This window comes from Ostrinia furnacalis, unplaced genomic scaffold (genome assembly GCF_004193835.3).
Source record: "Ostrinia furnacalis isolate ACB-3 unplaced genomic scaffold, ASM419383v2 OfSCF0995, whole genome shotgun sequence".
Classification (NCBI taxonomy): domain Eukaryota; kingdom Metazoa; phylum Arthropoda; class Insecta; order Lepidoptera; family Crambidae; genus Ostrinia; species Ostrinia furnacalis.
The window spans coordinates 188,716-201,721 of record NW_021131234.1 but is presented as its reverse complement, the minus strand read 5'-3'; the positions used below and the strand labels follow the sequence as shown (position 1 = coordinate 201,721).

Genomic DNA, 13,006 nt, shown 5'->3' with positions numbered 1-13,006 from the left:
ACAGTGAGGTGACTGTACCTTTATCTTTGGATGCATAGCTAATTAAAACCTTTTTTGAATCTGAGTGAAGGTTGCGTGTATTTCGACGCGGACATTTTTTGGGGAAATTATAAATAGCAAGTAAAAAGTTGTTTCACGCATGTAGTACAAGTACTCAGCAGAAATAAGATTTGTGGGTTTATTGACTGGTTCTGTATTTAGGTGAGGTGTTTTAAAAAAATACAGTAATTTTACAAGAGGTGAAAAATACGCCAAATTAAGACTTCTTTGAGATTGCAAGCTTGATTTTGTTCGTATGTTAAATGTTGGCCACAGGTTTAAAAACTTACTAAAAAGCATCAAGGCAACTTGAAACTTCAGTGTTACCTTGTGAAAAATTTCAGCTTACTAGATTCACTAGACAGATTTTCAGTCGCTTTTAGCTTAGGATATTTTCATTCCATTTGCAAGAAATAGACTAATCATTCCGCTTAGTTTTTAACTTAAGGGATTTAAAGGAAAGGATCTAAGTATATTTACATCTGAAGTGAGACGTTATACGCCAAAGACTAAAAAAACTAGACGTACAAAATGATAATCATGTCCTTTAAAGTAGGTCAATTATAATTTGCTGATTAATTCAAGGAACTATCGCGATGATCACTCTTTTTGCTCCAGACGCATCGTTCACGCTGGAGTAGAGGCCGCCGCCCCAAGGCGAAGGTTCAAAAACGGTTTGTTGTCGTTACGTAACTGCTCTTCTTTCGCGGTTGCGAAAAGTTGTCGCTTGATCGGTTCCGACCGGCAGTTATCTACGCGTAAAAGAGTTATTTGTATAAAAATTGGAGTTCGCATTTGAATGTCATGACGACTAAAGAAATGTACAAGCGTACAAGGTAATTGGGTTCATTTTCATTAATTTCATGATCTATTTAGATTAAAACAGAAAGGGTCTATATTATGTAGGTAGGTATTTTTTCAATTTTTCCGGCTCTTTTTCAAATCGAGCCGCTTGAAACTTATTTTGTGCCACACCATTTAATCACAAATACCTATGTTCTATTCATAAATAAATAAATGTATAGACTAGTGAAGTCGCAATCAAACTTTTACGTGACAACGAGAATCGCGATTCCAACTCTCTCATCAACTGGAGGAGCTCGACTCTCTGTTATTGTTTTAGTAGAGGCAAATCGAGGAATTGGCCTACACTCTAATAATAAGTCAAACCGTTTTCTAGATTTCTTCATTTTACCACAACGTGTAGCTTAGTATTGCTAGAGATGTAAAGATTCCACAGGAGTAAGGATCGGCGTCCGTTGATAAGGCCTCGTGAGATACGCGGGCGCGCCGACTTTCACTCCGCCAACGTGTGGGCCGGGAGCGATAGCAGTCACATGTGAGATGTAATCAAGGGCTTTAGGTAAGTAAATATAGAAGCTAGAAAGTTCAATTAAAGTAAATGCAGCCTCAAACCTCAAAGGTACTTAGAACAGTAGACGTGATTAGATACGAATCAATACAATTTGGAACAAAATGATGAGCCATCAGGCCAGGCTCTCAATGGTAGAGTATGGACGAATAAGAAATTAAAGATGCTAGTACCATATATTATGTCATTTAGTTAGTAATTAATTTTGATAGTGCAAAACGAAAAAAATCTTTATGGTTTCTATCCAAGGGCGGACCAGACTAATAGAATATTCAAATTGTTAAAAGAGCTCTATTTTTTTTCCATTAATCTCTGAAAAGGGAGAAAAGTAAGAGGGCTTATAACTTAAATATATCTCGTATTTTGTGTAAGAGATGGCTATGGTTTCACTAATAAGAAGGATATGAGTTCCTAGGCAGTCTATGCAGATATTTATCTAGTAGTTACTGCATTCGCATTTAACTGGCCTGACCGTACCAAAACTAATTCAGCGGCGGAACCGTATGTGCCTGTGATTAATTCTCTAGCACTTATTAATACCCTACTTGGGACCCACTAACTAGCCTTATGATCTTTGTAATAAGGTTCATAATGTGGCTAAATGCCCGCACATACCTGTTGGTTGCCTATTGCCCGGTGGTCAGCGACCGGTCCCAGGTTCCAAGAAAGGGCAGTCGACTGAGGAAGCTAGGTTTCCTATGTTACAAAAGTTTGTCGGCTAATGATGTTTCCTTGAGATTATGGTTATATGACATCACGTCAAGAAAATTGAAGTTGGTTATAGGCTGATTAAATTTTTCGTAGTATAGTTAACTAAGAGTAAATATTAATCTCAGAATAAATCGTCAGTTTTGACATATTTCCCATACTGAAACTGTGCCAGTTATACCAGGAGTTATTCTCGGATAGAAGTTTGGTCGAATCGGGCCTAATTTAGATAGAGTAGGTTACGTAAACTTTCTTGACTTCGGTAAGTACGACGAGTAAATTATCACACGCACGAAGCCCCGAGAATATTCGTTCGGATAAAACTCAGGTTTTTACCACATTGTCAAATAAAAATAAGTATTGAAGGATGAAAATGATTTTAAAACGTAAAAATACTGAAAATTACGGTAACTGCGATTGAGTTAACTTTGACTTGTATTACTCGAATAATGATTGTGTTGTTATTGACAAGTCTAATAGTTTAAAGTGTGAAAACCAAAATTTACCCCCTACTCCAGCGACTAAAAGTATCACGATGCACTTAAATGACATTAATATTAATCCACTAAGATTAACATTTATGACTCAAAGCACTAAAAAACCGGACTAATTGATAAATTGGTATATTGAGAGCATTATTTCTATTTGGTCCAACGAGAGCGTCCAAATGTCACGGCTACCCTGAGACATTTCAAAGCCGACACTCGTGAGGACTGAGGACGTAAACATCACATCAGATTATACAGTTTTGTTGCAAAATAACACGTAATACAACTCCTTAAGATTCCACAGTGTGTAGCTTGAGTTGTAGACTGTTATAATGTCACATGTAATTGGATGTTCACAAAGGAAAGATGAAATAAATCAGTATTTATATTTTCTTGAAAACCTGTCCAGTGCAAGGGTAGCTGCTTCTCTTAAAGAACTTTAATGTCACAATGTACCCTAACATTTATTGTAAACTTGAAATCATAAAAGCTTACGAGATTTTCCGTTATGTAGGTACTCGTAGTTACCCTTAAACCAGCGATTTGCTTAGTTTTGCAAAGTACCTACCTTTTTTTTATCCACAACGAGGCTCTTGGCCTGTATCTCACCTGATGGTAAGTGACAATCAGGCCGAAGGTGGAAGCGAGCTTCACCCGGAATCTTCAACCACGGAGGAACTGGCTATCTTACCTCTAACTGCCGGAACACAACAATGCTGTTAACATTGTTGTTATGGCGACAGACTTAGGTAAGAAGAAGTGCAAAGTACCTAATTAGGTGATAATAACACTGTGCTATTATAATAATGTACTATGCATGACATGTAACCAGTTGCAAGGACCTGATCTACTTCTAGAACGTTCAAAGCTAGCCGAGTTCGGCGCAGGCGCAGCGGCGCAGCAGGCCACCGGCCTGACCCGATTCTCACGACGCATCACTTTCGGTTTCACGACGCTCACGACACCATAGTGATGGGTGGTAGTCGATAAAACCGATTACCACGATATCGATGTACAGATTTGGAGTTTTGGGCTGACACTGTGTAGTCGAATCAGAAATGAGGAGATCCGCAGGAGAACCAAAGTGACTNCGTGTAGCTACTTTAGTATTGCTAGAGATGAAAAGATTCCACAGGAGTAAGGATCAGCGTCCGTTGATAAGGCCTCGTGAGATACGCGGGCGCGCCGACTTTCACTCCGCCACGTGTGGGCCGGGAGCGATAGCAGTCACATTCATATGTGAGATGTAATCAAGGGCTTTAGGTAAGTAAATATAGAAGCTAGAAAGTTCAATTAAAGTAAATGCAGCCTCAAACCTCGAATATAGCACACAAGTGTATATAAATCATTACAATTTGGAACCAAATGATGGGCCATCAGGCCAGGCTCTCAATGGTAGAGTATGGACGAATAGGAAATTAAAGATGCCAGTACCTACCACATGGTAGGTCCTGGCATCTGGTTAGTAATTAATTTTAATAGTGCAACATGAAATAAGTATTTATGCTTTCTATCCAAGGGCGGACCAGACTAATAGAATATTCAAATTGTTAAAAGAGCTCTATTTTTTTTCCATTAAACACTGAAAAGGGAGAAAACTAAGAGGGCTAATATCTTATATCTCGTATTTTGTGTAAAAGATGGCTATGGTTATATCATGCCTAGGCAGCCTACCAGATATGGGTATTTCTCATCGCCACGGTTCTCATCGTCACCTTCGTGGCAAATTTTATTTTCAACTTATTTCAACTTTTTGTAAACAAAAATTGTAGCGCTTGATGTGAAGAGTGTATTCTCAGTAAATCAGTCAAATAGTGAGTCTGGTTTGGAAGCTTTAACGTTTTGAATTTTTTGATGCCACGAAAGTGATTCTGTACTTCACAGCAATATTTTTTTCAAACTTTACTACTGTAAATGACTCTTAAGTATTTATAAAACATATATTTTGTCTTATTTTCATANAAGTGACCGACATAGCTCGCAGAATTGCTAAAACCAAGTGGCAGTGGGCGGGGCACATAGCTCGTAGAGACGATGGCCGTTGGGGCAGAAAAGTTCTCGAGTGGCGACCACGAGCTGGAAGACGTAGCGTGGGCAGGCCTCCTACTAGGTGGACCGACGATCTCGTAAAGGTCGCGGGAAGAGCCTGGATGCGGGCAGCGCAGGACCGTGCATTGTGGAAAACCTTGAAGGAGGCATTTGTCCAGCAGTGGACGTCATTTGGCTGAAACGAACGAACGAACTGTGTAGGATTGTTGTCGACACGAAAAGAAGAAGAAGACGTACAGATGATAGCCCATCTAGGTAAACACTGTGTCATCTTATGTAGTTGTTGTGTCTGATTGATTTGCTGTACCTAAGTGTAGCAGTTCATTCAACCAAACAAGAGTAAATATTCTCTTCTTAGTCGGGCACTCTTGTCAGAGTGGTCGTGGTTGCGCTGACGAGGTACATGGTGGGGTGATTTCATCCCCGAGGGTAGCTCTCCTGGCGATGTGCTTCCATTTCTGACGGTTAGACGGGTAGAGTAAATATTAATCTAAGAATAAGTTTGGCACATTGACAGTTTCAGTTTGGGAAATATGTCAAAATGACAAGTTTATTCTTCAGTTAAAAGTTATCCGACGATGGTAAAATCAGCCCTTAGTAGGGGTAAAATATTTCGTTCGTTCTTTTCTTGTAAGAAAATAAATAAATACGGAAAAGAGACNCCGATAACATCACCTACTAAGTTACAAGATTCTACACAATTGGTTTTAAGGGTGATACTGGTGGCATTCTGAAATGCTAAAGAAGCAAAAAAAAAGGATTATCAGTACCTCAATAAAAAAGAACTCTTAACTTATCAGTCCCTCAACAAAAATATGTTTATTTATTGAGGCCAGATGGCCTCATATTTTTGTTGTACAACTTTTAACTCAAACTTGTGATTAAATTTATCTTACAAACAGATACACAGTCACATATACAGACATACATACAGTCATACAGACAAAAAAAATACGAGGCCCTTATTTTTTTATTGATGTACTGAACTCTACCTACTTAACACGTATAATTTATTAGTTATTAAAATATTGTAAAAACTTAAACACCAGTCATTATATTTTAAAATAAACCTAAGCAAGAAATCACTTTCGTGGCCTAAAATCACCTTCGTGTATAAAACACCACGAAGGTGATGCCACGAAGGTGACGAAAATTTTAGTTTTTTATTCATTATCCCTAAATTTGAGTTTAACGGTTCAAGTCAAATACTACACAAATAAGTCTAACATGTTAAGTTTTCAATGGCCTAAGTTTCAATTAAATTGTTTAAATTTTAGAGGTAGAAAATATTGATCAAGCAAGCGACGGAATGTCTATGGATAATCACAAAAAGTTACGTTTTTTTTTCGCGGATTGACGATCGACTTATCTCACCTCCGCAATGGCAGGAGCGCGACTGACGTTAACCGAATAGAACACAGTGATTGGTTGATGGTGTTCGGTTTAACGGCAATCTTGTATGATTACTCAAAATTTTAGGTACCTAAAATCGTGTGACCAACGTATTTTCCTTCCTCAATTCGAAATAATTATAAGAAGATATTTTTTTGACTATTTTTTGGGAAGTATATTTAATTACGATGATTTTAGTATATGCTACACACAAATTGAATGAAAATTGTGAATGCAGTAACCAAATGTATCATTGCAACCGAAGGTGTGACACGATGAGAACGCGAAAAATGACCCCGTTTTGTATCGTTTCATGTGATGTTTTCGTATTATTTTTGCTTCTATTACGATAAAATTTATTTTGTATGTAGCTAAATAGATATGTTATCACCTGATTTCAAAGTTATTGTTCTAACTTATACCGTTTACGAACTATTATTGTGTGACCATCAAATTTGAGTGTAAATGAGAAGTACCCATATATTTCTAGTAGTTACTTAAGTACTCGCATTTAACTGGCCTGACCGTACCAAAACTAATTCAGCGGCGGAACCGTATGTGCTTGTGATTAATTCTCTAGCACTTATTAATACCCTACTTGGGACCCACCAACTAGCCTTATGATCTTTGTAATAAGGTTCATAATGAGGCTAAATGCCCGCAAATGCCTGTTGGTTGCCTATTGCCCGGTGGTCAGCGACCGGTCCCAGGTTCCAAGAAAGGGCAGTCGACTGAGGAAGCTAGGTTTCCTATGTTACAAAAGTTTGTCGGCTAATGATGTTTCCTTGAGATTATGGTTATATGACATCACGTCAAGAAAATTGAAGTTGGTTATAGGTTGATTAAATTTTTCGTAGTATAGATAACTTACATAGAGTAGGTTACGTAAACTTTCATGATTTCGGTAAGTACGAGTAAATGCTAATACATAATTAGAAGCCCCGAGAATATTCGTTCGGATAAAATTCAGGTTTTTACAAAATTGACAAATTAAAATAAGTAGGTATTGAAAGATGAAAATAGAACGGAAAAATATTGAAAATACTATTGAGTTAGGTGAGTTTAAAGTGTGAAAACCAATAATTACCCCCCTACTCCAGCGACTAAAAGTATCACGGCACTTATGCACTTAGATGACATTAACATTAATCCACTAAGATTAACATTTGTGACTCAAAGCACTAAAAAACCGGACTAATTGATAAATTGGTATATTGAGAGCATTATTTCTATTTGGTCCAGCGAGAGCGTCCAAATGTCACGGCTACTCTGAGACATTTCAAAGCCGACACTCGTGAGGACTGAGGACGTACAAACATCACATCAGATTATACAGTTTTGTTGCAAAATAACACGTAATACAACTCCTTAAGATTCCACAGTGTGTAGCTTGAGTTGTAGACTGTTATAATGTCACATGTAATTGGATGTTCACAAAGGAAAGATGAAATAAATCAGTATTTATATTTTCTTGAAAACCTGTCCAGTGCAAGGGTAGCTGCTTCTCTTAAAGAACTTTAATGTCACAATGTACCCTAACATTTATTGTAAACTTGAAATCATAAAAGCTTACGAGATTTTCCGTTATGTAGGTACTCGTAGTTACCCTTAAACCAGCGATTTGCTTAGTTTTGTGCAAAGTACCTACCTTTTTTTTATCCACAACGAGGCTCTTGGCCTGTATCTCACCTGATGGTAAGTGACAATCAGGCCGAAGGTGGAAGCGAGCTTCACCCAGAATCCTCAACCACGGAGGAACTGGCTATCTTACCTCTAACTGCCGGAACACAACAATGCTGTTAACATTGTTGTTATGGCGACAGACTTAGGTAATTAGGTGATAATAACACTGTGCTATTATAATAATGTACTATGCATGACATGTAACCAGTTGCAAGGACCTGATCTACTTCTAGAACGTTCAAAGCTAGCCGAGTTCGGCGCAGGCGCAGCCAGATACAGGCCACCGGCCTGACCCGATTCTCACGACGCATCACTTTCGGTTTCACGACGCTCACGACACCATAGTGATGGGTGGTAGTCGATAAAACCGATTACCACGATATCGATGTACAGATTTGGAGTTTTGGGCTGACACTGTGTAGTCGAATCAGAAATGAGGAGATCCGCAGGAGAACCAAAGTGACTGACATAGCTCGCAGAATTGCTAAAACCAAGTGGCAGTGGGCGGGGCACATAGCTCGTAGAGACGATGGCCGTTGGGGCAGAAAAGTTCTCGAGTGGCGACCACGGGCTGGAAGACGTAGCGTGGGCAGGCCTTCTACTAGGTGGACCGACGATCTCGTAAAGGTCGCGGGAAGAGCCTGGATGCGGGCAGCGCAGGACCGTGCATTGTGGAAAACCTTGGAGGAGGCATTTGTCCAGCAGTGGACGTCATTTGGCTGAAACGAACGAACGAACTGTGTAGGATTGTTGTCGACACGAAAAGAAGAAGAAGACGTACAGATGATAGCCCATCTAGGTAAACACTGTGTCATCTTATGTAGTTGTTGTGTCTGATTGATTTGCTGTACCTAAGTGTAGCAGTTCATTCAACCAAACAAGAGTAAATATTATCTTCTTAGTCGGGCACTCTTGTCAGAGTGGTCGTGGTTGCGCTACGAGCGTACAATTGTACATGGTGGGGTGATGTCATCCCCGAGGGTAGCTCTCCTGGCGATGTGCTTCCATTTCTGACGGTTAGACGGGTAGAGTAAATATTAATCTAAGAATAAGTTTGGCACATTGACAGTTTCAGTTTGGGAAATATGTCAAAATGACAAGTTTATTCTTCAGTTAAAAGTTATCCGACGATGGTAAAATCAGCCCTTAGTAGGGGTAAAATATTTCGTTCGTTCTTTTCTTGTAAGAAAATAAATAAATACGGAAAAGAGACAGACACAATTCTGGCGGTCTTAACGCTATCAAGCGATCTCTTCCAGAACACTCAGGGAGAGGGCACTTATTTAAAATGTAAATGGGAAGCAGTAGATCTTATACCTCACAATATAGACAAAAATATCCACAATGCCAAACTTATCGATAACTGCCTATCCCAGCATTCCCAGCCATCACTTTCGATTTCATTGGAACAAAAACTAGACATGATCAACTTGCGGTACATTGCTGCATCGCCATTGCGATCTTCTTAATAAGACGCAAACGTTGGCTCGTTGCATTTGTATGGAACTTTGACTTTTACTGACGTGGTTTAATCGAGCAGTATAAAACTAATAATACCTAGTAATAAAGTTTAGATTCATCAATCGTACTTATATTCTTTCAAAATTCTTGCATGGCGACAATAAAACGTACTTATTACTGAATTAAAAAATTCGACCACAGTAAGTAAGTATAATTCCATAGTTCTAGGTAATCTATACCTACACACCTATTTGCCCGTGTGACTCCTGAAGTTGTGAGTACTTCTATACATATATTTTTAGATTAGGACACATTATTGCGGGAATAAAATGTTGTCATCATACAGTCAAGATCGGGTGAAGCCGCGTTTTTTAGCTAGTTTAGATAAAGTCAAACCCATTTGAACTGTTTGAACTGAAGACCTTTATTAGCAATTTCGCCCATTGCTCTCAAGTTTCCGTAGTGTAGCGGTTATCACGTGTGCTTCACACGCACAAGGCCCCCGGTTCGATCCCGGGCGGAAACAGGTAATTTTTTTTGTATCTTTCGCCTTCATTTTTATTTTTGCTAGTAAATAAACAAATTAAATAATATATCGTGGATTTTTTTAATTAAAATTGTTATTCTTGACATTGTTTTCATAGACTTTACCTATTTATCTTACGCCTGAAGTAATTTGTAAGCTAAAATCAAACGGGTCAGAGCAGTTGCCATTCTATTTGCAAAAGGCGTTTAGAATTTCACGATAAATTGGCGTGAATTTTGCAAACAAAAAGTAATTATGAAACTTTTGCTTGTACTTGGTTACTTATTTTATTGGTCGACAATAAATTTTTACGAATTGAAGTAATTCTGAAAATTGCAAAAATATTGTTTCTGAGTAACTTTTTGAAAACAGCGGATTACAACGATAGTTTAGAGAATTGTTCTTCTGTAAAGTTAAGTAGAGAGTAATACCTACTCACTCATAATATTATTATGTGGTTTTATTTAGATTGTTACAACATGAAGCTTGGAATGTATTTTATTTCGATTTATGAATGTAGACCCAAAATACATATAGCTACATAATATTATCTAACTCGACTACGACTGGACGACCAATCTCTATTTTAACAGTGGTCGTTGTTTACAAACAATATCCTATAGCGTCGTTGAAACATCATCTATATACAGTGTGAGTCACGTTAAAGTGTACATATGAAAATAGATGAAACTAGACCTATTTTTATCGACAAAAAAGAGGTCAAAAATTTTTTGAGATTTTTTTTTAATTTTTTATAGATTTTTTCTTCTTCCAATTACTTATTGTAAAGAAAACGTAATAACTTTTAAACTAAGCGGTATATCCTGATAAAATAAAAACAGTAATAATGCTAAATAACAGGCAATACTAAAAAAATACATAAAATACACAAAAAAGCCCAACAAATAATAAAGAATGATACTTTTTGAAAAAAAATCTGCTTTAAAATTCGTGTTTTTTTGGTTATTTGATAAATTTATCCAAAAAATGCCCCTATAACAGGTGGTTTTTATTACTTTGTATTATTCTCTATCGTATTATCTTTGTAAAACCAAAAATCGCATGTCTCTATCCCTATCACAACATTTGCTATGATCGTTTGAACAAAGGCCTGCCACAACATTATTCTCCGCTACAGTTAGAGACAATTTTAATTTTAACTAAAATGCTTATTTTACTTCGAAATCTTTTGTTTTTATTTGAAATCTAACTTGTCTTTATCAAAATAACAAATCTAAAGCCATTTTCAGTTTCGTTGTTAACGAAGCGTTGAATGGCGCGCCCGGAGAGGCTTAGTTCAAACGATCATTGCAAACGTTGTGATAGGGATAGAGACATGCAATTTTTGGTTTAACGAAGGTAATACGATAGAGAATAATACAAAGTAATAAAAACCACCTGATAAAGGGGCATTTTTTGGAGAAATTTATCAAATAACCAAAAAAACACGAATTTAAAAGCAGATTTTTTTCAAAAAGTATCATTTTTTATTATTTGTTGGCCTTTTTTATGTATTTTATGTATTGTTTTAGTATTGCCTGTTATTTAGCATTATTACTGTTTTTATTTTATCAGGATATACCGCTTAGTTTAAAAGTTATTACGTTTTCTTTACAATAAGTAATTGGAAGAAAAAAAAAACTATAAAAAATTAAAAAAAAATCTCAAAAATTTTTTGACCTCTTTTTTGTCGATAAGAATAGGTCTAGTTTCATCTATTTTCATATGTACACTTTAACGTGACTCACACTGTATATAAAAGAAAGTCGTGTTAGTTACTTCGCTTATAACTCAAGAACGGCTGAACCGATTTAGCTGAAAATTGTCAGGGAGGTAGTTTAGAGCCAGGAAAAGGACATAGGATACTTTTTATCCCGTTCGAAGTTTTAAAAAAAGTCTGCTTATTTATTGCCATTAAGGCGGAACAAAGTTCGCCGGGTCAGCTAGTTTATTAATAAAAGTAAGTTTTTTTTCCATAAACAGAATAAAATAACATAGTTTAGCAAAAGTATTAGTTAGTGCAATAGATCAGACACAACCAGTTTATGAAGGCCAGTGTCATTACTGTTTGTTAAAGTTATTTACGACTCTAACATGACGTAGGCTTATGGTCACCATGATCGTGATCAATAAACTTTGACGTAGTGTAGAAGGGAACTAAAATAGGTTTGTTCCGAAGCATCTCAATAATGTCAACAAATGTCACCAAACCAACAGTATTGGGACTATTCCCACCTTTCTTTCCCACCACTGCAACTCCTGTGTAGCCAGGATCTACAGCTTGAATGCCAATAAAAACCTAAANAAAGAGACTGACACAATTCTGGTGGTCTTAACGCTATCAAGCGATCTCATCCAGAACACTCAGGGAGAGGGCACTTATTTAAAATGTAAATGGGAAGCAGTAGATCTTATACCTCACAATATAGACAAAAATATCCACAATGCCAAACTTATCGATAAATGCCTATCCCAGCCATCACTTTCGATTTCATTGGAACAAAAACTAGACATGATCAACTTGCGGTACATTGCTGCAATTGCGATCTTCTTAATAAGACGCAAACGTTGGCTCGTTGCATTTGTATGGAATTTTTACTTTTACTGACGTGGTTTAATCGAGCAGTATAAAACTAATAATACCTAGTAATAAAGTTTAGATTCATCAATGATTACTCGTACTTATATTCTTTCAAAATTCTTGCATGGCGACAATAAAACGTACTTATTACTGAATTAAAAAATTCGACCACAGTAAGTAAGTATAATTCTATAGTTCTAGGTAATCTATACCTACACACCTATTTGCCCGTGTGACTCCTTAAGTTGTGAGTACTTCTATACATATATTTTTAGATTAGTACACATTATTGCGGGAATAAAATGTTATCATCATACAGTCAAGATCGGGTGAAGCCGCGTTTTTTAGCTAGTTTAGATAAAGTCAAACCCATTTGAACTGTTTGAACTGAAGACCTTTATTAGCAATTTCACCCGTTGCTTTCAAGTTTCCGTAGTGTAGCGGTTATCACGTGTGCTTCACACGCACAAGGCCCCCGGTTCGATCCCGGGCGGAAACAGTTAATTTTTTTTATACCTTTTGCCTTTGTTTTTTATTTTTGCCAAATTAAGTAATTATGTCGTTGTTTTTTAAATTAATATTACTGTTATTCTTGATATTGACAAAAATCTACTTATCTTACGCCTGAAGTAATTTGTAAGCTAAAATCAAACGGGTCAGAGTAGTTGCCATTCTATTTGCAGAAGGCGTTTAGAATTTGACGATAA

The 13,006-nt window shown here is 37.0% G+C and overlaps 2 non-coding genes across 2 annotated transcripts; both read left to right on the top strand.

The window, feature by feature from the left end:
- The first annotated feature begins 9,645 nt into the window (after positions 1-9,645).
- On the top strand, positions 9,646-9,718 carry TRNAV-CAC (transfer RNA valine (anticodon CAC)). The gene has a single exon. It is a non-coding gene; the product is annotated as a tRNA-Val (tRNA).
- A 3,007-nt stretch (positions 9,719-12,725) lies between these two features.
- TRNAV-CAC (transfer RNA valine (anticodon CAC)) lies at positions 12,726-12,798 on the top strand. Its single transcript has one exon. It is a non-coding gene; the product is annotated as a tRNA-Val (tRNA).
- The last annotated feature ends 208 nt before the right edge of the window (positions 12,799-13,006 follow it).